The sequence below is a fragment of the Ceratotherium simum genome, chromosome 9, assembly GCF_057802395.1.
Source record: "Ceratotherium simum simum isolate JZ-2026a chromosome 9, ASM5780239v1, whole genome shotgun sequence".
Taxonomy (NCBI): domain Eukaryota; kingdom Metazoa; phylum Chordata; class Mammalia; order Perissodactyla; family Rhinocerotidae; genus Ceratotherium; species Ceratotherium simum.
This window is the reverse complement of record NC_141908.1, coordinates 80965531-80988268: the sequence shown is the minus strand read 5'-3', so window position 1 is coordinate 80988268 and position 22738 is coordinate 80965531. Positions and strand designations below refer to the sequence as shown.

The 22738-nt window shown below is 40.0% G+C and overlaps 1 protein-coding gene across 1 annotated transcript in view; it reads right to left on the bottom strand.

Annotated features, from left to right (window-relative positions):
- Nucleotides 1-22738, bottom strand: part of PARD3B (par-3 family cell polarity regulator beta) — a 929552-nt gene that overhangs the window by 183371 nt on the left and 723443 nt on the right. The gene's annotated exons all lie outside the window — the stretch shown is intronic.

The window sequence follows — 22738 nt, the reverse complement described above, 5'->3', positions numbered from 1 at the left end:
GTTTAGATATAATTGACACATAACATTGTGTAGGTTTAAGGTGTACAATGTGTTGATTTGATACATTTATAAGTTGCAAAATGATTGCCACCACAGTATTAGCTACCATCTCCATCCCATTACATAGTTACCATTTCTTTTTTGTGGTGAGAACATTTAAGATCTACTGTCTTAGCAACATTCAATTATATGATACAGTGTTATTAACGATAATCACCATGCTGTACATTAGATCTCCAAACTTGTTAATCTCACAACTAGAATTTTGCACCCTTTGACCAACATCTTCCCATTCCCCACCCTCCAAACCCTGGTAACCACCACTCTTCTCTGTTTCTCTGTTTGTCTTTTTTTACATTCCACATATAAGTGAGATCACACAGTATTTGTCTTTCTCTGTCTGACTTATTTCACTTAGCATAATGCCCTCAAGGTCCATCCAAGCTGTTGCAAACAGCAGGATTTCCTTCTTTCTCGTGGCTGAATAATATTCCATTGTGTACATGTGTGTGTGTGTGTGTGTGTGTGTATGTCTGTCTATACACACACATATACCAAATCTTCTTTATCCATTCATCTGTTGATGGACATTTAGGGTGGTTCCATATTTTGGCTATTGTGAGCAATGCTGCAATGAACATGGGAGTGCAGATATCTCTGCGAGATCCTGATTTCAATTTCTTTGGATATAAACCCAGAAGTGAGATTGCCAGATCATTATTAATTTTTTGAGGAACCTCCATACTGTTTCCATAGTGGCTGCACCAATCTGCATTCCCACCAACAGTGCACGAGGGTTCCTTGCAATGATGATACTTTAAAAGAACATTGTGTTTCCTTGGCACTTTTGGGAAAATAAAACTGCACATTTGAAATAAAAAAAAAAATGCTGCAATTAAATTATTACTAGGACACATTCTTAAAAGGACAGGCATTATTCCCAACAGATACTTTCTTCAGAAGCAATCTCCCATGGTCTTGGTATCAACACACATGAAAAAGAAAATGACTTGATGCTCTGCTAATAATCAGGAAAAAAGTCACTCAATTATGCCTATTCTTCAGTTAATCCTAAAAGTGGGTAAATATTTATTTCTTTCTGGATTGGTTTCAATCCAAAGCAGAGTCTGTTAGTCAAGTGGCAGCTCTGAAAATCACATGTAGAAGACGTCACTGCTAATATTCCTATTTCTGTTGTTATCACAGTACAGACTGCATCCTGCTTTCCTCAGAAGCCTCTCCCAGACTTGACTCTTCTGCATATTTTTCAATTTACAATTTCAATTAGCAAATTCTTTTGCATGACCTTTCTCTCTTCCCATTGCCATCCCTCCATCTGCCTCTGCTCCTACTGCAATTCTTTTGCTGTATCCAGGGCAGTTTTGGGATTTTGGTTGATCAACTACTAGCTTTTAACGCCATCAAGCCCAGCCTACTTTTTTTGGTCTCTTCCTCTCTTTCCTGCCTCCCTCTCTGCATCTACTCCTCTTTCTCACTGAAGAAACGACCAGATATCATTTATAGAAGTAAATATGGAGGAGAGAAAAAATACAGACAAAATATAAGAACATTCAGTTTCAAATATGACTCTGATTGGCTGATACATTCAAGATCTCTCTTCAACCGACAAAGCAGGAGACATGCTACATCATGTGTTTCCCTGAACACGCTCATCAGCTTTTCAGACCCACGCAGGAGAGGCTCAGGGGTCAACACGATTACCCCAAATTCCCTAAGTTAATACCTTCGTACATCACTTAGGGAAAAAATTCCCCCCCAAATGTCATCAAATATAGTAATATTTCAGCAAAAAAAAAAAAAAAAAATTATGGTGGGGAGTGAGGGTAGAATAATGCCTCAGGAACCTGATAAGGGCAAAAATGTTGCCCAAAACTCCATAGATATTAGGTTTGTTTTTCTCCACGTCTCAAATAGTTTCTTCTAAATTTGGAGGTTCTGGATTTTCTGAGATGAAAGTAGTCTTCTTTTGAAGGGTGAAACTAACCTATGCCCAAGTCTGCCTTGATCTTTTATCACTGCAACCGACAGATTGTTTCTCCTTCCTGCAGCTAACCTGCTGGTACTGCAGTTCAGGGGTAGCTTACTCTCTGTGCTTCCATCATGGCAGAACACGTTTAACAAACAAAGGTTAGTTGTAAGGAAATTCTGCAAAGCATTTTCTTCTTAGCAAGAACCATCAATAATAGTCAAATTAACGAATTCCACAAATATTACAAATGTTTTGATTTAAAGTTCATGATGATTTATTAAAGTTTCCAATAAGAAAGGCAGAAATTGCTGTGAAATTTATTTCATTAGACAGAGAGAACAGTCACAAATTACCTTATTTGTAAAGTTTTGGTAGGTTCAAGAACAAAATTATAAAGCAATAATCTTCAAAAGGACTCCCACATTGCTGAGATGAGGAAATTGAGACCCAGAGAAGTTAACTGAATTTTATTTATTAAGACACTAAAACCTTGTTTTCCGTTTTACAATCAGACAACTTAATTACCAGTGGTGGTGGTGGCGCCGGGGGGAGCTGGGAGAAAAGCATCAGTTTGGTGAATTTTACAAGCCTTTCTTCTCCTTTCCATAGCAGCCTCTTTGGGGGTCATTTCACAGCCACTCTTACTTTCACTGACATACAAAAAGAGGAGCTGGAGAGATCCAGATACATGGATTCATCTCCCCATTAGCTATTTTTGTGAGAAAAGCCATGCAGACCCCAAATGGCTGAAATTACTGCTTTGCATCCTAGGGTTTCAAATTTCCCCTGCATTCCAGGCCTCCCATTATCTATACCTAGGAAATTTGATAGCTGGCCATTCTGGCCTGGGCGCCTTAAGGAAATTGCTTATAGGTCAACCTTGCTTTATATAAAAGATATTTTCCTGAAGAATTCTGTGCAAACATGTGGTTTTAATCAGTAAAATCTTAGTTTCCATGTACCTGGGAAGCCTGTTTAAAGAATATTATGATGGATCTTTTTGTAAAGCAGAAAAATCACCTTTCAACATACCCTTTATGTAAATTTAGATTTCCATGAATTATAAGTTTGCTTAAAACACCTGTCCCTGTTTCTATAGAGAGGTTACATGCAACAGCTTCATGGAAAATTAGCTTGCCTGCTTGCTTTCTACTTTCATTCCTGCATTTGTTTTAAAAATACTTATTAGGCATCTATTCTGTGTCAGGCATCGTCATAAGCACTTGGTGTAGTTGATATTGTATTGGGATACAAAACCAGACACTGCTCTCATGGAATTTACGTTCTCATAGAGAAGACAGTCACCAAACAAGTATAAATATAATTGTAAGTTGTGAAAAATGCTATGAAGGGTGTTAGGAGAGACAACAGTAGGAAATTGACTGGTTGGGGAAGTCACCAACGAAGAAATGACATTTAAACGGAGACTCTAAGGTTGAGAGGTGGCAGATAAGCCTCGTGGGTGGAGGAAACAACACACGCGGAGGACAGGGGACGGGAAAGGCGAGTGCATTTCAAGCAGTGAAAGAAGGCCCAGCAGCTTCAGCAAGGAGAAAGGGAGAATACTCGCACAGGATTCGGAGGGAAAGGAGCACGGACCACAGAGCGCAGGTCTGAGAGAAGCCTGCAGTTTAGTCTAAGAGAGGCAGTAGGTCATTTCTTACTAATTCAAGGAATGGAGAAGTTCGACAAGGAAACTGGTAGATTTAAAGAGTTGGTGGAAGACAAACAGAGGAGTAACCAAGTCATTTTAAGCAGAAGTGATACAACATGCTGTACATCTTAGTGTAAGACCATCCTGGTTGCTGAAGTAAAAAGCAGCAAGTAAAAGCAGTAAAGCTGATGGGGCCTTTGACAAGAGGGTGGGTGAAAGATGATGGTGGCTTGGATGTGTGGGAGATCAAGATTTGGCCACCCTGAAATCTATCTCTTTACCTTGATTGTTTTCTCTGAGGGACATTTGACCTCCCCCACTAACTGCCTAAAGAATTTGACATGGTGGCTCCTTCCTGGAACAGATCTTCTATCTGATGGCTGTAATATAATGTAAAATAGATGTTACAATAGAAAAGACACCAACAAGCCCATCTTCTCAGAAGTTCTGTCTCTCTGGCCACATTCTCTGGATGGCCCTGCAAGGAGTTGCCAGACAAACATTTACATTTATAAGGGAAATCTCCATTTGTAAAGGTATCTCCCTCTCTGTATTGGGAAGAGGGGGGATGGCCTCATTTCTAGAGACTTATCAATGTGGAAGGTGAGGCCTTAAATCTGCATAATAACCTTACTCTTGTTTACTGTGCTTTAGTGGTAATCTCCTATAACTGACTCCCCCACCCCCAACATCCTCCTTTGTCGTTGGCTGAACATGGTATTTAAGACGAGAATTTCTGCTATTGTGTGGAGAAACGCAGTGTCCTTGCTTTGTCCCATGTATACATGTTATTAAACTTGGTATTATTTTCTCCTGCTAACCTGTCTTGTTAATTATTTGGCCAGCCATAAGAACCTTAGGGAAAAGGGCAGAGGGAGATTCTCCCTCTTTCCTGACAGATGACTGGTGGCCATTGAGAAGGGGAGACAGCGATTTGGACATGGTGGGTCAACGGAGAGGCATCATAAGTTCACTTTTAAACATGGTTATTTTAGTATGCCTTTGGAAAATCCAGATGGATGGGCCAAGGACCAGGACAACGTCCTGAGGAATTGTAACATTTAAAGGTTGGCTAGAAGGGCAGGTGCGTGTGTGTGTACAAAATAGACAGAAAAAGAACAGCCAGACGGACAGGAAGAAAAGCAGGACACTGTGCAAGATGTCCAAGAGAAGCATGCTGCAAGGGAGGAGGGCGTGGTCACAGACGAGGATGCTGTGCAGGGGTCCAGGGGGGCGAGGGGTTGTGGTCACAGACGGGGAGGCCGCGCAGGGGTCCAGAGAGGTGAGGGGCGTGGTCACAGATGGGGATGCTGCGCAGGGGTCCAGGGGGGCGAGGGGTTGTGGTCACAGACGGGAGGCTGCGCAGGGGTCTGGGGAGGTGAGGGGCGCGGTCACACACCGGGAGGCCAGGCAGGGTCCGGAGAGGTGAGGGGCGCATCAGATTTGGCAATTTCATCCCCTTGGCAAGGTACAGTGGAGTGATGTGAGCAGAAGGCAGTTGGCAATTTCATCCCCTTGGCAAGGTACAGTGGAGTGATGTGAGCAGAAGGCAGGCAGGAAAGATCTCAAGAGTGAATGGCAGGAAAGTGTAGCAGTGTGTGTGTGTGTGTGTGTGTGTGTGTGTGTGTGTGTGTGTCTGTGTACAACCATTTCAAGAAGTTTGGCTGATAGGGTGGTTGCTGGAGGTGGGGTGGGATGTTGAAGAAGGAGGTTTCCAATTTGGCAGATACTGGAGGACTTTCGTTTGCTCATAGGAAGAAACGCCAGAGAGTGTGAGAGGTTGAAGATGGAAGATAGAGGAGAATCAAGTTATTTTCCTTTTTAGGCTGGTAAATTTTACCAGTTTAATCATTTTTAAGTATACAGTTAAGTGGCATTAAGTACATTCACATTTTGTCCAACTATCGACTACCATCCATCTCTAGAACGTTTCATCATCCCAAACTGAAATTCTGTACTCACCAAACAGTAACTCTCCATCTCCCCCACCCCAGTCCCTGGTAACCACTGTTCTACTTTCTGTCTCCATGAATTTGACTACTCCAGGGACTTCATATAAGTGGAATCATACAATATTTGTCCTTTGATGTCTGGCTTATTTCACTTAGCCCAATGTCTTCAAGGTTCATCTATGTTGTAGCATGAATCAGAATTTCCTTCTTTTTAAAGGCGGAATAATATTCCATTGTATGTATATATCATATTTGTTTCTCCCTTCATCTGCCAATGGACATTTGGGTGTGTCCACCTTTTGGCTATTGTGAATAACGCTGCTGTGAACATTGGTACAGGAAAACAAAGTTCTTGAAAAGGCAAGAGGAAAGAGATATAGAGAACCTCTGGAGAGACTGGCCTTAGGTAAACGGAAGGAGACTCAGAAAAAGCAGCAGCTAGGAGGGGAAACGAGTTTGTTTATAAAGCTGATTAAGGGGAAGAGGAGGAGTTCCCAAGTAATTAATTTATCAGTGAATATGATGTAACATGTATAAGAGAAATGGTTCCTATCTATAAAATGAGATTTCCTGATACAAATTTAAAAATCAAAGGAAATAGAATACACAAAGTGGAAGAGAACCTCAGAAAGGGTTATAGAAAAATACCAAAACCACACCTCACTCAGGTTGCTATTTTGCCTAGGTAGGCAAGCAAAATTGAATAACGGTTCATTCCTTTATTCAGTCATTTACTGAGCAGACATCACACATCACACGGATTATGCACATGGAACTGAACCATTAACAACAGCGTTGTCAGGTAAATGTCTAACTCCTCAATCCAGGTAACTCAACAAGCCCCCAGCATCCTACTGTTTTCTATACAATAAGGATTTTAATATAATTATTAGTAGTTATCCCCTAATTTCTCAGCAAATATTTTCTTTTGTTTCTGTTTCTTTCCTTGAGTTTTCTAGATAATGAGGACTTTCAAATCCTTCCCGGATTCCCATGTGCCCTGACAAATGATCCAAATTCACAATAGGTATAGCTCTATCTCCGGCTTTTTCTGTGTCTAGCCTCTCATTTAATTCACTTCGTAATTCTGCTAAGTAGTGTCTGACTGCAATTTTCCTCCTAGATCCCACTGGGCAGTTCACGTAGCTACTAGCACCCACTCTTCTTCCACTGGGGACACACACTGCGGAAACCAGTCCTGAGCGACGGCCTATGACGACCAAAAGGTCAGGCAAGGAAAAGGTGCAGACACTCTTATTCCAGATTAGTGGTGAGCTATGAATCCAAGGAGAACTGAAAGTCTGAAGCAGAATGTCTCTCTCCTTCTACAATCAGGAAATATCTTTGGGAGTCAGTGATGCATTTGGAAAAGCCGACAAGATCCCGTCATTGCTAATATTGAACTTAGAAATCTGCGGAATGATGTCAGATGTGAAAACGCACCAACCTCACAGTCACAATATTTTCTAGACTTGGATAACAGTTCATCCTCCCTGTAAATAGCTGACATGTAAACAGCACATGATACTGTCTTATCATTTTATAAATAATACAGTTGGAAACAGCTCAAGCAAGATGGGGGGCAGAGAAGTGCACAGACCTTTGACCATATTTCCATAGTGCATTCTGCAATGCACCCATAAGAGGCTTCTGTTGTCTGATGTATTCTGAATTGGGTTCTGAATTAGCATATGCACATGCTGACGACATTAACTTCCATGTATTATGATCTTCTGTGGTTTTCTGAGCCTCAGCTATTGCGTCTCTCTCAAATGTGTCACCAAGGGTTCTACTTGTTTACCTCAGATGTTCCCATTGTACTTGAGAGTCAACGAATCTGATAAATACTCAGTGAAAATTGACCAATTAGAGTTTCTCCCCACCTCCCCATTTTTGGGGTACCTAAGGGCATTGTCTAGTTTTATGTTAATATTATTGATGGAATAATGAACAGATTTGTGTTTGTGGTAAATTAATCTTGATTAAGAAAAACAAATTCTAATTTTATTTTTAGCCTTCCACAGAGGCTGTGATTGCCATGGCTAATGCCTGTGACTTTTCAGGAAGGGGTGGAATGCTACAAAAAGTGTGCTTCCCATGACAGAAGTGTCGTATTTTAGACTCTGTAGGTCCGCTCTGAGACACGCAGAAGGAGAGAAGGAGATAGGGTTTGCTTTATAGGATGTGTTCACGAGCAGAAACTGAGCGAGGTGATGCTTTAGTAACTGAAGGAAAACTCAGTATTAAAAATCTTTCTTGTTAACTCTAACTGGGTCAAGTAGTTGAAACCCTAAAAATAAAATTTCTAATTAAAATTTTAATTTAATTATGTAGTTTAGACATTTATTTGGCGTATGTTTATAGTTTCCAGGACGAAGACAAGCTCTATGGGAACCACACAAGCTTCATCCCCTGATATCTCCATCTACGGCTTCCCTGGAGGCAGGTCCTCCCACCCATCCCCAACAGCTACGTTCCTCTGCTTCTTGCTCCTTCCCAGGCTGGGAATCCTAAATTGGTGGTCATGGCAACTCTTCATTCTGAAGCCGAGAATCTTCAGATCTCAAATATGTTGATGTTTGTTTTTAGGATTGAAAAGCAGGGAGGTCCTATAACCTCCTAAGATTTCTGCCTAAGTGGAGAAAACATCTGCTGGGTAGTCTTAAGCAGCTCTCCAGCTCAGTTCAGCGGCTGGGAATCCTTGAGCTAATTTGCTTTCCCAGCCAGAGGAGCTAGGAAACACAACGGATTTGGCAACACTGAATACATTAAAAATAATTCTAGACGGTCCAGAAAGTAGAGTAAAGCAAAATGCACATCACCAATCACCCTTCTTCCTAAAAATAAACAAGCCAAAGGTGCTTCTGGAAGACAGACATGTAAGAATCAGTGAAAGGATTTCAGAGGCACTTTTGCTGAGCATTTCTGTAGCAAATGAAAAGTCTACTCTGAGACCATTAAAGCAGCACTCTGTTAGGAAAAAATATGAAAAAGAAGCAGGAAATTAAAATTAAATGAAAATAAGCGTGAATGAGTGAGTAAGAAAGATAAAGATACTAATAAGGTATGATTTTCAGATCCACACAGGGACTACAAAAAGCTTATTAACTGTCACTACCACACTGGGTTTTAAGTTATTCTATCCCCTGCTCTCCAGAAGAAGAAATGCTCTTCAGGAGCACACTGAACCTTGATTAATTGCCTTCATACGTTCTCGCTGGCTTTAGACATTGGAGGCAAGAGCCTTGGTGATTCAGACTAAATGCTTACGATTTCTGGGAAATATATTTAACAGGAGCATTAAACAAGTAGATATTTTTGCATTTTTATGTTTTCTTAATAGTTAGAAAGGCTTTTCTTTTTATTAAATATTTACGTATTTCAAAGCAGCAGAATATGTGCATTTTTCCTTTTTGTATTTATCACTTGTAAGTGGATCTTGGAGTGTCTCTGAGGCTGCCCAAGTGTGTGGACATGACCAATGGCCTGGACATGAACCCCAATTCCGATTCAAACTGACCACATGGCTGGAATTCAGACTTCAGACAATAGCCAGATGTTCCTTCTCATCTGCGCACCCACAGCACCCCCTTCTTCCTCTTTCCTTCCCTTTTCTCTACCTCCTTTGCCCCGGAAACCCAAAAACTAGGAAAGGAAAGAGTGTTCTGAGACCAAACCACACCTTGTGCCTAAACTTTTTCTACCAACTGTGGGGGGTTCCCCAGCTGCTGTGACCTTTGTCTGCTCAACCTATGGGCTCAGTCCATCCTGCAGAAGGAAACGTCCCCCCACAGGAAACAGCTCTGAGGTTCATTCACTGGCAGGTGGGGCCTGGGAAGGGAAAAATTGACTCATGTCAACGAAATTAAAAGCAGCGAGGGCTGACTAAAAGTTCTGTGGAAACTGGAGGCCTCGTCTATAGTCTCTAAATAAAACGTCAAATACCGTTTATATTCCAAGAGCACAAATTAACTTACGTGCAATTTGTATAACTCATTACGTGTAAAGAACAAAAGGACAATATTAAGAAATGACTGATTTTTTTTTTTGTAAAGTGACCATGCAAAGGACCATTCTAAAGGGAATCCTGGGTGTTTCTGTTCCATCTTCAGAAGGTAAGAGAAACAAGGCACATTTTCTCTGGAATTTATCTGCACTAAACAAGAGTAAAATGATTGAGCTCCAGACCCAGTCTAATGGGAGTAAAACATCTTTATACCTCTGATTAAACAAAAAAAAAGTTATCACTTCTTTGATGCTCAAATTAGCATCTTTTCTCTAGCATACTGAATTAATTAGTTGAGTGACAAAAGAATTAGTCCATGTAGGATCAAAGCTGAAATCATATTTATCTTAAATTTAAAATTAAGAACACACAGCATTAACTCTCCACAGCTCATGTAATATTCTTTTATGTTCTATGTATTTGAAACCTTCTGCATGTCACATAAAGTATAAGTAGGGCTTTTTTATTATATTCTTCTTTTTCTTTTTAATATATAATATTTCCCCTGAAAAGACAATGAGAATATCTCAGAATTTTTTTCCTGGGGGTGGGAAACTTTTCCATTGTGCCATAAAAATCTTAAATTATGTGGCTTTTTTTGTCAAGCATTTATTGTACAAATACAAAAGAAGCAAAATAATTAATGCACGATAGTGCTGGTAAGAGAGTCTTAAACAATATAAAAGAGTTATTATTTGATTCTTAATAAGTGATACTAAGTTTGAAACTGTTCTTAAAAGGTGGAAGCTCTCTTAACTTTGGGCTTTTTTTTCTTTCTTCTTTTTCTATAAAAGAAAAAACAATTTTGAATAAGGGAGAATTATTGGGGGTTAATTTCTGGGATGTCTCAATTCATTAGATCTCATATTTAATGGGTTTTTTTTTTTGATGTGCATAACATTTTTATTAAACAAAACAAACTTGGGTGGGCCTATTTATCTTTAGTCAAGATGGGATGGGAGTGGATGCAGGGAGGGAGCACTGAGATGAGGAGGGCTTGTGCTGATGCTGGTAGCTGTATTTGGGGAAGGGCACCGTCTAACCATTGCTTAAGTGGGAGATCCTGAGGGCTGGGCTGGGTCTGTATATGTTTCTGTGGTTTACACATATGTGCATTCATGCAACACTTGCTGAGTACCTACTTGGGGTCAGATCCTCTAGGAGAAGCTAAGGATATAAGTAAATTGGTCAAATATGGTGTCTACTCTCATTCTTAGTGCCTGACGCAGAGTGAAAATTCAACAGCTGTTGTTGAGCTGAATTGAAGGTGAGGTCTGGATTTCAGTGAAGATAACACGTCTCCTTCCTTCATAGCCTCTATTCTAGAAGAAGGACCCAGTGGTCCCTCATAACTCAGCATGTGATCCTCCAATAAAGCTCCCAAGCTGGAAGATACTTCCCTATGAACACAAAAATCACCACACTAGCTTAATTTAGGTGTCACAGCTACAAGTTCATCACAGTGCTGGTTGTCTACAGCCACAGCAAGATCAAAGAGGGGACAGAGAGTTACTCACTGAGTAAAGGTAACAAACACCTGACTATCCAAGGGCCGGGGGCACCGAGTCACCTTAGGTCTCATGATGACCAGCTCTTTCATGTTGTACAAACATCCTGTTTAAAAATATCAGGCCTGGGGCTGGCTTGGTGGCGCAAGTGGTTAAGTGCACACGCTCCACTGTGGCGGCCCAGGGTTCGCCAGTTCGGATCTCGGGCACGCACCGATGAGCTGCTTGTCAAGCCATGCTTTATATGTGGCTTCCCATATAAAGTAGAGGAAGATGGGCATGGATGTTAGCTCAGGGTCAATCTTCCTCAGCAAAAAGAGGAGGATTGGCATCAGATGTTAGCTCAGGGCTGATCTTCCTTACAAAAAAAAAAAAAAAGAAAAACCAGGCCAAATTCTAGGATGAAATTTAAACCCAAAGCCGTCATTAAAGATGATTAATCTGCAAAATGCCATCTATAAAAAGCATGATATCTATCTGTACTCAGACCTTCAATTTCAGAGTTTCAGGAATTATGGCCTCTTTAATCTTAGGTTTCAAATAAAGATATGCGTGAGATAGTTGTGGGGTCCTCTAGACACTACTGACACCACTCATCTTTGTCATTAGCTCATCCTGTCCTTAACAGAATTCCAAACAATAACACTCCCATCTTACTCTTTCATGGAAGAGTTCTCCTGGAAGAAGAGGTAATTTTAAAAATCTGAGCCCAGCTTAGTTTATAAGGCAAAGGATCAGACTTCAATATTTTTACGTTAGATTTAAAGTTAACTAATATCCCTTTTTGTTCTACAAGTCCCTTAAGAATAGGCCATAATAAGGAATTGTTTCTCAACTATAAATAGGCTGAGAGGAAAAAATATATCTATCTCGAAGGTCTCAAGTGAAATTGTACATAATACTTTGACTCTTCTAGGGTCAAAAAGGCACAAGTCTCATGAAATTTTTCAAACGTGTGTTGCCTACAAGGGTCTCCACTCATTTTTCAAAAGTCTAGAAACTCCCTTTCCTTAGCTTCTCTTGAATTTAGAAATTTGTGACCCATGAATAAGATAGAGTTGCCAACTACAAAATGAGGAGTAATTTATTATTTTAAATATAATTGCCCTCGATTCATTGAACAGCACAGTGAACATCCTCCAGGTAGCAGAACACCTTGTACTGAAGGAGCTCCACTTAAATGACAGTCACTCAAGGGCCATCGAGCAATCAACAATGTTTTCCTTTGTCCAGAGGGGCCTGGACAAAGGACAATAATCTTTTTCATAGGAATAGGCTTCCTAGGTGATTTTAGTGTAGTTTTATAAAAAAATCTCACTAATCCAGTCAATCCAGCAATAGAACATCACTAAAGAAAATATATCCAGGATTAAACAACAACAACTTGATTTCTGATAAGGTTTTCTAATCATCTGTCATTCAGAAAGAGCTATTACTAGTAATACACAATCATAAAAGTATCCTTTGACCTGGAAATGCATAGTAGTTTAGCACAGCGACGATTTACAATTTGACCAAAGAAATCAGAAATTGATTAATAGTCTGTGCAAAGCATCAGGCTCTTATTTGCTTGTCCACTAGACTGTGAAACTACTGTTCTGCTATGTAAGTTATCTTTTCTTGTTCCTCCCCTTCCTGTACCAATGGCTCATTTTTCCTTTCTTCAATACCACAGATGAATAATTCCCACAGATTACTAATACTATTCTACAGTTCAAAATGGCTGCCATTGGTCTCGCAGAAAAATAAAAGAAACCAATGCTGGGAATTTTGTGTATATGTAATTAAATGCACAGTCCTATAAAGCACGCAATTAAACAATAAATTAGAGGTCTGAACCTCTGAGTAGAACATTCCAGATGGTGAACGTGTCTTTAAAAAAAATGTAGGTGACTCAACCAAGTGAATTAGCCTGAGGGTGTTTCCTTATCTCTGGGGCTATTTTTAATTATTAGATCAATTTTGGATCACGTTACATAAAAGGAACGATATTGGAAACACTACTTTTGCCCAGCTATGTGTTTATTCAGATGACAGAGGTGGCTCACAGTCTGCCACCATGCACTGGTAGTCTGTGTTTCTGAATGGCTTTGGGTGGCCGGTGCTGGGTCCACCAGCAGCATCACCCAGATGACGGCTGGGTTGGCGGTCATCACCCAGCACATCTGCAACCTGTATTTGGTTTTGGATTTAAGACTTCTGGTCTCCCCAGGCTTAGTATTCTAAACTTCACCGCCTAATATTGAAGTGACTTCCAGTAACTAATCCTTTTTACAAACATTACCGTCATATTTGATTCTGTAGAAACCCACAGTATTTGTGTTTTTCATTTTGGAAGGTTATTTGGAAAACCAAGCTAATATATTATTTCAAGTGTGACTAAGCTGTTGTCATTCATTTTACACCAACCCTGATACTCTCTAGGACCCATCCTACTGAGCTCTGCAGACTCACTAATCCAGTCAATCCAGGGATGGAAGAATCAGTTTGGATAAAAGAACAATAAATCCAACCATTATCTCGGTTCTATAAAAGTAATATTTGAGTGCATTAGTAAGAAGGAAAATAAAGAACTAGAAAAATGTACAATTTGGTAAGGAAAGCTTGAGCTTAACATGTTTAATCTAAATTTAGCAAGTTAGAAGAGGAGATGTAGTTCTGAAAGGGCCACGTTAATGGACCCCAAAACAAGAGATTAATGAATAATAACTGCAAAGCAATTCATTAATATGTTGCATCTAAAATAATGATTATTTGATAAGATGGCAAAATTTCCAAGGTGATTCATAAGTGCTTTGAAATATAAAATGCCATTAAGAACTGATCATGTAATATATAAAACCATGGTTTATGTATTTATTATTTATTTATTGGATTTACATTGGATTTCTGTGTAAAATATGTGTATTATATATTGATTTATGCAAACACCAGTATATTTAAAAAATAAGTTTGTTCAATATATGCTTTTGAAATATTGTTTATTTAATTATCTATGGGTGTAAAATATTCCATTTGCAGTTTTGGTTATAAAGAGATTTGAATGCAAGGTATTCTTATAGGTTCAACAATTGTAGAGTTACAGAAAGTCTCTTAGGGCTAGAAGGATCTTTGAGATCATATTTATCCAATCCCACTGAAAGTTCAGAAAGTCAAGTATTTCCTAAGACCACACTGGTAGTTGGGACCAAACAGGGACTTGAACCCCTCAGTTCTATACAAAGTCTTTCCATCTTGCTATGTTCCCCAACTGTTTGTACATATGTCATGAATTATTCACCAGAAATTCTGAATCCTTAAAAAGGAACCCTACTCAAAAAAAGTTTAGATTTTTTTGAGTTCCAATTTCCCAGAAATGCAATTAGCTGTAATGACAAAGTCTAATTTAGTGACTACTTGGCCAAATATAGCAGCCAACCAATGTGAGGACTTGATGACTTTTCCATTGTCTTAAGCTCCCATGTTCACTGACATCCTCACCCTTGTGCATGGACAGACTCTTAACATATGCCAGCTGATTTGATCAGATTGCTAAGAAACAATTACTCAATTATTTACCTCAATTGGTTAGAACACTGTGGTAATGGGGTCAAGGTCATAGGTTGGCTCCCCTGTGTGGGCCATTCGACTTGGACCTATTCCATAACCGCAGGCTCTACCCCCAACGCAAATGGTCTTACAAATATGTGCCAGTGATCAAAAGGGCACTCTCCAAGAATGTGTGGACAGAGCAGCATAAATCCATCACTTCTCCCAGAAAAACTGCTCAATGCCAGTTTTGTTGAACACGTGTGGGTAAACAGTAACATTTTCACAGGTGAAAGACAGAATAAGGTTCCAGATTCTGTAATATCACAGAACTGCAAACCTAGCATCTTAAAAGGAAGTTTTAGAAAATAGGAAAGTGTGTGGTGAAACTTAAATTCAAGCAAGCATTTGAGATTTACAGGGAAAGTTTTAAACACAAGCCAGTGATTTCGATCAGCTTCAAAAATATGAAAAAAAAAGTTAGCAATTTTATTCTATCTTTGTGAACTATCTTGATTTTTAAATACTGGCTCTTTTTTTTTTTTAAATAATAGTCTGTGACCCAAAGATAAGGTTTTTGTGAGTCTAATTCAGGGGATCCCAGTTTGTAAACACTGGTGTATCTAAGTACTGATGTATTTAAATCTACGTATGTATATATGCATTTTAATGACTGTAGCGACCTTAAATAAGTTTAATTCATTGAGCTTTTCATTGATGCCTGCTTGCTCAGCCTTCAGCTAACATTGAACTAGAGGAGTCAGAACTGACAGACCCAAACAGGCATGTGCTACCTTTCAAGGGTACCATTATTTACTGAGAAGAGAGATTATGGTGGACTGGAGTTGTGGGCGACCACTTTGTAATGGATAGGATCACACCAGGATTCCATAACTCAGCACAAGTACATTGTTTTGAATACCAAACACATGAATTATCAATGTTTTCTTCAGAAAGCCCTCTCTAAGAATTTGTAAATCAACAGATCTAGAACAATAAATTCTGCATAATAACACAGTTCTGCAGTTTAGGGTTTGTATACGAAAGTTCAAAAGACAAAAATAAAACATTTTTTAAATCAGTCAGGCCTTCCCTCCCTCCCTTAGGTGGCAAAATGGAGAGGGGGAAATACATCCCCATTCTCACCAATGCAGGACACAGGGATTTAGGAAAGGAAGGCATATGATGTAAATATAAAAAGTACTAGAAAAAATACTGTGTATACTTTAGTAAAGTAAGTAAAGCACTTGGTGATTTACCAGCTGATTCACTGATAAAGGACAAAGCCTGATGGACTCCTGCAAACTAAGTACCATCAAGCACCATATCACGATGTTTCAGGCAACAACGGGCCACATATACAAGGGTGGTCCCATAAGATTAGTACCATACAGCCTAGGTGTGTAGTAGGCTGTACCATGTAGGTTTGTGTAAACACACTCTATGATGTTCACATGAAATGCCTAACAATGCATTTCTTAGCACATATCCCCATCATTAAGTGACATGACTGTAAATTATATGTCTCACAAACAACATAAGCTAATCAGATTGCTTATATTAATAGACTAAAAAGTCCTATCAGTATCCTAAAAATATTTAATTCATTCAGGAAGTATTTATCAAACACATATATATATCAGGCTCCGTGCTAGGTGCTGGAGATCCAGAAAAAAAAAAGGTTCAATACTTGCTCTTAAGGAATTTAGAGTCTAGTGCATGCTTCTTGAGGCTGAATGAAGATCTCTCAGACTGAAAAAGACAAGATACGAGGGCTTTCAGGGTTCCCACGTCAATGTTAGAGGAGTTGTGTAGATGATCTTTCTGGTTAATGGTCTTAATTTTCTTTTACAGTTTTGAAAATCTGACTCAACCCAAGGTCCTCTCTCCCAGGAAATGTGCACACATTGTACATATAATTTCTAGAAGTTCACAGACTGCCCAAAGACCATCCACGTGTGCCTCTCCATGGATGTATGCTACAAATAACTGCTCTAGTGCAATTAAGAGTCTCCCCATACCACAAACTAATGTCACACTTTGTAGGGAAGAGCCCAGAGGCAGCTGCAAAAGACCACAGAGCTGGGAAGCTGATGTTTCTGAGCGGGAACATTTCCTTCAGGTGGACTTTTAGGACTGACCACAGTCTACCACTGAATCAACAAGGGCCAAGCATTAAACGGAAATCTGAAATAAGTCAAAGATACATAATCCCTAATCAGATCTCTTTTACTAGAGTGCAATCAATTCTCAGCGACACAGAGGCTTTTTATCTACTGGATAGATTACCCACAGCCTGTGCCTCCCCTTTTTCTCTGTCTTTCCGTTTTTATTGTCACCTGAGGACTCATTAGTGCTTCTACCAGAGGATGAGTAAAGGAAGGGAAAGGACACAAAACTTAAAATGAGTCAGTTTTGCTAACTTGAAGGAGTTGGTGGAAGAAGTAGCTGTCACAAGGCTTGTAGATTATGTGAGGATTTCAATTACCCACACCCTCCCTGGCAATCTTACCAAAAATAATTAAGGGTTGGCTCTAACCCTCCTTGAGATGTTAAAATGATTGATGGCCGTAGGAAATAACCACAGTAAATAAGACGAAGTGAAGTAAACTCTGTGCTAAAGAAAGATGAAAAACATAGTTTGAAAGTCACAGTTTCAGAGTCCCAAGAAGCATCAATCCTGTGGGCAATTTTATGAACGTAAACATTAGATGCACAGACGAGAACCACAAATCATGTCATAAGAAGAGAGTACAACATCCACACAACGGAGTAGTACTCACACAACAACACACGTGAATCTCAAATGCATTCTGCTATATGAAAGAAGCCAGATCCAAAGGGCTATATATTGTCCTGGATGGAAAACAGATCAGTGATTATCAGGAGTCAGTGGGGGGTGAGGGGGATTTGGGAGTCATGGAACTGTTCTGTATCCTGACTGTGGATACATGACTCTTTGCACTTGTCGAAGTGTGCACAATAAAGAGTGTCGTACTAGAACTGTACACAACAAAGAGTGAATTTTACTGAATATACATTAAAAACAATCAACCAAGATGTGGGGGGACCCCAAATAGGAATACAACTATAACAAATAAACCTAGTTATATTACAAATAACTAACATAACCACAGTGAAGGTCTTGGGGAAGAAAAGAACTAACTTAACATCGGAAATCTGGATCTGAGAAGGGTAAAGACAAAAAGAAATCTACACGAATACTACACTCCAGTCAGTACCAGGTTATAGGTTAGCCATTCTGAAACAACTTTAGGTGTATGTTAGGGTTGAACAAATAAGTAAATATATTGTAGACAGCCAAGTTTCTCACTGAATGAGAAACAAATTACAAATAAGGAAAGAGAGAGACTGAATTGAACACTGTGGCGTTAGATTGGAACTGGAGGTATTAGTATAAACTCAGGGTTTTTTAATGAGATTCAGAAATATCATTAACAGATTAAAAGATTTATGAATCTCAGATTCAGAAATCAATATAGATGTGTGTGTATGCATAGGTTAGTATACACATTTTTTTTCCAAGTTCTGTCCTGGAACCCAGTTCTTGGTTTCTGAAAAGGATCCTGCCATAAAAGGAATCAGGTCTCCTTGGAAAAGTGGTTGATTCCTTGGCAGTGGCAAGGAAAATATAGGATGATCCTGGAGCATCTCATGGCCCCGAAAAGTAAGAAAGTTCTCAAAAAAGCCCTGGTAAGTTGAAAGGGAACAGAAGCTATCCTGAAAGAGCTCCCAACAGCCAAAGTTCGAATACTTTGAGCAAAAAAGATAACAACAGGACTGGATTATAACCCATGGAACAAAATAAATATCTATGAGTCTCCAATGATATAAATGGTTGAATAAATAAATTAATGGTGGGGGGAGAAAGGATAGCTCTTTGCTAGAGAAGAATTCCAGTTAACGAATGGAAGGAATGAGCAAAATAAAAACAATTGGAACGCCACAGTAATAACTGCTGCCGACAAGAACCACTGATGGACACTAAAATTAGCAGGTGAAAGTACAAGGAGAAATGGGATATTTGTACCATCTCAGATATCTCCCAAAGATATGTATTAATTAATAATGGAAAAATAGTAACTTGGCAGTGAAGAAACTCAGCAGACACCACCTTAATGGAACGATCGAGATGAATTTCACCAGTTTTAAGACGTATCGACATCAGGTACCCCCTGAGAAGAGCACATCACTTCTGTGGTATTCTGGCCAAATATGCACAACCTCAATCTAATCATGATAAATCATCAGATAAGCCCAAATTGAAAGATATTCTACAAAATAACTGACCAATACTCTTCAAGGTGTCAAGGTCATGAAAAACAAGGAAAGTCTAAGGAACTGTCACCAAGGAGAGGAGACCAAGAAGACATCCTTACTACTAACACAATGTGGAATCCTGGGCTGGATCTTGAAACAGAAAAACGACATTAATGGAAACGCTGGTGAAATTCAAATAAGCCTGGCAGTTTATTAATAATTTTGAGCCAATGATAGTGTTTTAGTTTTGTTCTTTGTATCCTAGTTATGCACTATCTTAACATTAGGGGAGTTGGTGAAAGGTATACGGGAATTGTACTTTTTCATTTGCAACTTTTCTGTAAGTCTAAAATGATTTCAAAATAAAAAGTTTTAAAACAAAAATAAGGAAAAGTGGAAGGTGAAGGATGATAAGGAAAGGTTGAAGAAGGAAACGTAGTTAATTTTACTGTGCTTTGTTCATCCCTGTCACTTCTTCTGGACTCCTACTGATCCCTTTCCCACTGTGAAGGGCACACCTCCCCCAAACAGGAATAGTTACATTGTCTAGGTGTTTCTGAGACTTTCAGAAACAGGTGCGTTTGCTTAATTGCCTTCCCAATACATACCGCTCCCCCTTGGCTTTTTTTGTTGGGAATTCAGTAGATTCAAAGGAAAAGAAAGTGAAGCTGCAGTGTAATGGAAATGGGGACACTGGCATTAATGCTAGATGGAAGGATTAACCTAAAACAGAAGACAGACATGGTGAAGGTGAGAAGGAGAAATATGCAAAATGGAAGGAGATAAATTATTAAATTATGCCAGCCATAAATACACAGTCCCTTCCAACCTTCAAAGCTTTGGCATCATCTACTTTGAATACCACCCTCTGAGGAAGTCACCATTTAGGCCATCTGTAATGAGCACATCTCCGATGGATAACTTGATTTTGACCATGAAGGATCAAGGAAAGGCACATGTTAGCAGCAGATGTCATTTTGCCAAAACCCTAATTTTGAATTTTATGTGTACAATATGCCACAGGCAGATAAATGTCCACACATAATTTTTTTAAAGTAAAAGGATTCAAATATGAGGTTCAGTCTAATATCTGCTAAGTTAAATCACGTAAGAGGCCGCCATGTTTTTTCTTTTTTTTTTTTTAAAGATTTTATTTATTTATTTTTCCCCCAAAGCCCCAGTACATAGTTGTCTGTCATAGCTGCACATCCTTCTAGTTGCCGTATGTGGGACGCGGCCCCAGCATGGCTGGAGGAGTGGTGCCTCAGTGCGCACCCGGGATCCGAACCCGGGCCGCCGGCAGCGGAGCGCACGCACTTAACCGTTAAGCCATGGGGCCAGCCCCTGCCATGTTTTTTCTTTGCCAATTACTAGGATTTGACACATGAAGTAAACAAGGTATGGAATTATGCAGAAGGCATTTTTGAAATTATATTTTAAAATAGCAATATAAAATAATACTTGCTATCTTCTCTTTGCCAGTATATCTGTTAAAATCAGACTCTGTGTTTGCTTAAAAAAAATTAAAAATTCAAAAAGAACATTGGACTTCACCATAATCCTAGAGTTTTGGTACATTCTAAAATCATCCCTACAGTTTCAGCATACACACATAGATTTCATTCAATAATGTTTTCAAATGCTCAGGTTCATGGAGGCCAATACCATGAAGCTCTGGGGGGAGGGATCTGTCTGCCTGTCAATATAGCAGCTATAAATTATAATCATGAATTTGATTGCCTCTAACATTTTTGGTGGTGGCAGGGATTTGCAGCAAAACCAGAGGCAGTTCAACGAATTTGTAGTGAACTAGCTGAATTATGGAGCCTTTGAGAATGACCATTGCTCACATGCTTCAAATTCACTACAATTTTTCAATCAAAGTCTATGAGAAACAGTACTTAGCCTCTCAAACTCCCCTCCATGTTTTTTCTTGGATGTTTTTTCATGGCTTCCTCTTCAAGTCTTTGAAGGGACCCACTGATAACTCTTAACCAGAGCCTGTCAGCAGCCACCTTGGAAGTGCCCAGAGAGCATTCTCTTCTCTCATGGTTTTCTAAAATCATGTCTCTTTTCTGCTGCCTTCCAACCCTTTGAGCGCTCTCAAGCTGCAGTCCTGAGAAGCTACACCTGGGTGAGCTCTGGCACCATAAAAACACCCCAGCATGGAACCCCCATTTGGCTTTCTACTCTGAATGTCGACAGGTCAGCCTTGGGCCTTCTTAGGTAAAACAGGGGAAAATGACACTCAGGTTTGAAATGTTCCTCCATTTTGCCCTTCCACCTCTCTCCCCTCTTCTCTCCAGGCACCCAGGCCTCCAGTAGGCTCCAACTCCTTTGTCCAAACTGCTGTCCGGGGCACTAGGATCTGTGGTTTACACTGGCTGATTGATGGGCTACACCGTACTGTGAATGAATTTCAATGCATCCTCTCTTCCTGGCTTTTGCATCTTAAATCTGTTATAACTGTGAGAGAATGGTAGACCCTGATCTCTCAGCAAAGGATTTTGGATGACTGCAAGTGGGTATACGTTGTTTTTTGGGGGAATGGGGTGGTGAGGTACTCAGTAAGATGAGGACATATTTTAGCTCTAAAATTGAATTACACCATTGTGATTCTTGGCCTTGAGGTCAAACTGATTAGAGGGACCCAAAGTTCTGCAGGCTTTCATGTCATCTGTGAAAGAATAGAGCCAGGAGATCTCACCTGCCTACTGGAGTTGGCTGGGAGTGGGGACCAGTCTCCAGTAGTACCCTGTGGGTTTCTGCCCAATCCAAGACTTGGAGCCCCTTCACTCTGAGCATAGGACTGAGGATCCCCCATGCCCGCTTCAGGCTCACCTGGGCACTGGTTCTTTCTCTCCTCTCCCTCCCATCCCATCCCTCACTTCTGGCATCCTCTTTTGCTGCCCTCGCTCTTAACACTGGCGAGCATACCCTATGTATGTTTCCCAAACTTCTATAATCATGAAGAGCTTATTTAAAAATGGTCCCAGGGCCCATTCAAACTTTGAATCAGAATTTCCAGAATCAGCACCTGTATCAGGGACCCCAGGTGATACCTGGTTCCAGCAAGTATGGGAAACGTCGACCTACGGTCTACCCCTTCTACTTTTTCTTCTAACTCTGATTACAATTTCTGATCTTTTCGCTAAAACCTTTCCCACAGTTTGTTTAACTGAAACTTGGCTTTGCTTGTGGCCCTCACAAATGGGAGCAGTGTATTCTCTCAGTTAACTCTTACATGGTTCTTATTTCATAGGCTTGTTGTAAGGCATGTAGAAAAGTTCCCATAGATCCTAAGTGCTCAATTAATAGTAGCTGTTATTTTCATCTCTGGGTCTGGAAGTTATTCCAGCATTTTCCTGCCTCTCCTTTACTACTTAAAGAGCTTGTTCTTCCAAACTTATTGAAAAATAAACAAATGAGAAAACAGCCCTCCTGTCCTTCTCACTGCAGACATCTGCTTTCCTCCAGGACTCCCGTGAATTCACACTTCCATTCACGCCACACCCATCACCCAGTTAAGCTCCTATATCCAACCTCCAATTCATTTCCTCCTGCCTTGGAACTGCTCAGCAGTGATTTTACTCACTCCTCTTCTGTCTCATTTAGATTCCCCGTGGCAGGGATTCCAGATTTTACACAGCCATCAAACTGCACGCACACCACTTCCCTCTCTACTTCATGGGGTACTTGAATGCATCAGTGGTGATTTCCCTTCAAGTCCCTGCCATCACCCTTAGATTTATCTATAGCACCAGCTGATCAGCGAAGCTAGCCCTCCATCCCTCCTCACTCTCTCTCAGTACCTCAGGT